Below are 3621 nucleotides of genomic sequence, written 5' to 3' on the forward strand. Positions count from 1 at the left end.
TTACAGTTCGTAAATGGATGACTCCTAAACCTAAGGTAATTTTTTTTTTAGCGGAATATGAGACTAGAGCAATGTCACTTGGTGTAACTTGTACCAACAAACATCATAAGCAGGATTATAATTAAAAACTTGGGTTCACAATATTAGGTTCAAAGGGAAAGGAGAAACCTATTCCGAGTGGATGGCTAAAGTTCGATAGAGAAAAAAATATCCAAACTAGGCTTTTGCTGAATTAGAGGATTTCATTGAGGAATTAACTAATACTTTTTTATTACCCCTATCCAAGTTCAAGATTTAAATAAAATACACCTGTATTACATCCTCAATACTAAAATCAGTGTCATCACGCTTCAGCTATATAGAAAATGGTTATTTGTTCACAACTAAAGATTATTTTCACAAATCGACTTCGGAATAAAGCATTCAATAATATCCTGTACATTCCAATAAAACGTAAGTTTATCACTGCAAGTCAGTATAAAAAGATTTTGTGAGTAACAAATTTACATGCTGATTAATGCTCTAAAACTGATGTCATTTTTAGTGGGCATATCTATCAAACTTTCGTTTTATTGCAAAAAAAAATTGATTACATCCCGTCTCTTTTTGTAGACCAAATAAATCTAAATTTATAAGAAAATATTATCATATTTTTTACGACAGTTTTTCAGTTCTGTCCGTATGTATTAATTTGTATCTATATTGGGTTATTATGAGATGAAATGAATAATGATTTTTTTCTTCCCTCATATGATGAAATTTATCTGTTTTCGTTAGGAAGATGCTTTAGCCTATAGAGTATATATATATATATATATATATATATATATACATATATATATTACAAGCCGTAAAGGTAGAATATTCCACGTTACTCGTCTTACACCTTATATTGGTAAGCAAGGTAATCCATTAGCGATAGTATTTGAGCCTGTGTCTGTGGTACTGAATGCGTCTCCCGAGGACTCTGACGAGTTAGGGTGTCAGTTTCCTTCAGATGTATTGGGTGGAAATATGCAAAATTTGGAGATATTAAAAAGTAGGTTAGATAATTTACATGTTAATAAATGGGAAGATGTACTCAATTTAATTTATTCCTTTTCAGATCTTTTTCAGGATGCTCCAGGTAGGACAAATATCTTACGTCATGACGTCGATGTTGGTGATGCTTCCCCTGTGAAGCAGAGTCCTTACCGGTTGAGCCCCGTAAATGGATATTTGGTCAGTAAAGAGACAGAATATATGTTGAAACATAACCTTATTCACCCGTCAGTAAGTCCCTGGAGTTCTCTTATTGTACTGGTAAAGAAAGCTGACGGTATGTTTCGCATATGTATAGGCTACCGTAAAGTGAACGCCCCTACGAAAAATTATTGTTATCCTCTCCCTTGTATTGATGATTGTTTGGATCAGATTAGTTCTGCCAAATTTATTTTTAAGTTGGATCTTTTAGAGGGTTATTGTCAGGTACCGTTGTCCAAACGAACTCATGATTTATCCGCCTTTGTCACTTTGTTTTTATTATTATTATTATTATTATTATTATTATTATTATTATTATTATTATTATTTTTATTATTATTAGATGCTAAGCTACAACCCTAGTTGGGAAAGCAGGATGCTATAAGCCCAGGGGCCCCAACAGGGAAAATAGCCCAGTGAGGTAAGGAAATAAAGAAAAATGAAATATTTTAAGTATAGTAACAACATTAAAATAAATATTTCCTATAAAAACTAAAAAATAACTTCAACAAAACAAGAGGAAGAGAAACTAGATAGAAGTGTGCCCGAGTTTACCTTCAATCAAGAAAATCTAACCCAAGACAGTGGAAGGACATGGTACAGAGGTTATGGCACTACCCAAGCCTAGCGAACAATGGTTTGATTTTGGAGTGTCCTTCTCCTAGAAGAGCTGCTTACCATAGCTGAAGAGTCTCTTCTACCCTTACAAAGAGGAAAGTAGCCACTGGACAATTACACTGCAGTAGTTTACCCCTTGGGTGAAGAAGAATTGTTTGGCAATCTCAGTGTTGTCAGGTGTATGAGAACAGAGGAGAATCTGTAAAGAATAGGCCAGACTATTCGATGCCTGTGTAGGCAAAGGGAAAGAACCGTAACCAGAGAGAAGGGTCCTATGTAGTACTGTCTGGCCAGTCAGAGGACCCCATAACTCTTTAGAGGTAGTTTCTCAACGGGCCTATACGAGTGTAAGGTTATGTCTTTTGGAATGAAAAATGCCGCATGTACTTTTCAAAGGTTCATGAATATGGTAATTTGTGGTTTGAAAGGAGTGGATATTTATATTGATGACTTGGTAGTATATAGTAATGACTGAGATGACCACATGCTAAGGTTACGTAATGTTTTTCAAGCGCTTAGGTCGTCAGGGTGAGTTGTTAATTTGGCTAAGTGCGAATTGGGTCACGCTAAGTTTTGTTATCTGGGTCATGAGGTTGGTTCAGGTCAGGTGGCTCCGAAACAGGGTAATCTCGAGGCCATTATAAATTTTAAAAGGCCTGGAAATGTTAGAAAGGTAAGAAGAGTGCCTGGTATGATGGGTTATTACCGCAGATATGTGCGCAATTACTCTGATCTTCCTCATCCTCTTACTAGTTTATTAGAAAAAGGGAAAAAGTTCTGGTGGTTGGATCAGTGTGAAGAATGTTTAAATAAACTTAAATCAGTATTAATTACTAACCCCATTTTGACTTCCCAAGATTTTTTGAAGCCTTTTATTATAGCAGTAGATGCCAGTGACGTTGGCACTGGAGGTGTCCTTTTTCAGAAAAAGGAGGACAGTGTTTATCCTGTGTATTACTATAGTAAAAACCTTCTGGCAGCTGAAAAACGTTACTCCACTTTAAAAAAGGAAGCTCTTTCTTTGGTCCGTGCTCTTAACTATTTCAAGCCATATGTGACAAATTTTTCTTTCCATATTGAGATATGAACAGATCACAATCCTCTGGTTTCCATCGTGTGGATGAAGGGAGCGAACCAGAGGATTTTGCGCTGGCCCCTTATTCTGCAGGAATTCAATTTAGTTATAAAACTTGTTAAAGGGGCTGACAACAAAATTCCTGATACCCTTTCTAGAATTTGGTGTACTAGCTTGATCCTTCTCATACGCTGCCGTGCTCGTTTCTCCATTTAAGGTTTTATGAAAAAAATTTGTTAGGATGTAGTTTTGTTTAAAATATAGCTTTGTAGATAAAGTTTAGGAGTTTTCCTTTGAGTGGTATACACTCTAGTGTTTTCTAAAGGTTCCCCTATTTTAATTATTGATTTGTTCCGATATACTAAGACTTTTGATTTTATAATTATATATATATATATATATATATATATATGACTTTTTTGGGATATGATGCCAGTGTATTGTAGGTTAAGGTGTATGCCTGTGGGCGTACTGGTAAGTTTATTTAGGTTTAATTAGGTCTGTTTCCTTAAAGTTGGAGATTTTGGACAAAGTACGGCAATATTAGATCTTTAAAATAATGGTAATCTATATAAAGCTCTTGGTTTGTATTTTTGAGGGGTACTTGTTGTTTGGTGTTATGTTTATTATGTATTACTAATGGTTTCAACTTTACAGGTGCTTTAGCATTTATGTATATAAAAAAA

The sequence above is a fragment of the Palaemon carinicauda genome, chromosome 13 (assembly GCF_036898095.1).
Source record: "Palaemon carinicauda isolate YSFRI2023 chromosome 13, ASM3689809v2, whole genome shotgun sequence".
NCBI classification, from domain to species: domain Eukaryota; kingdom Metazoa; phylum Arthropoda; class Malacostraca; order Decapoda; family Palaemonidae; genus Palaemon; species Palaemon carinicauda.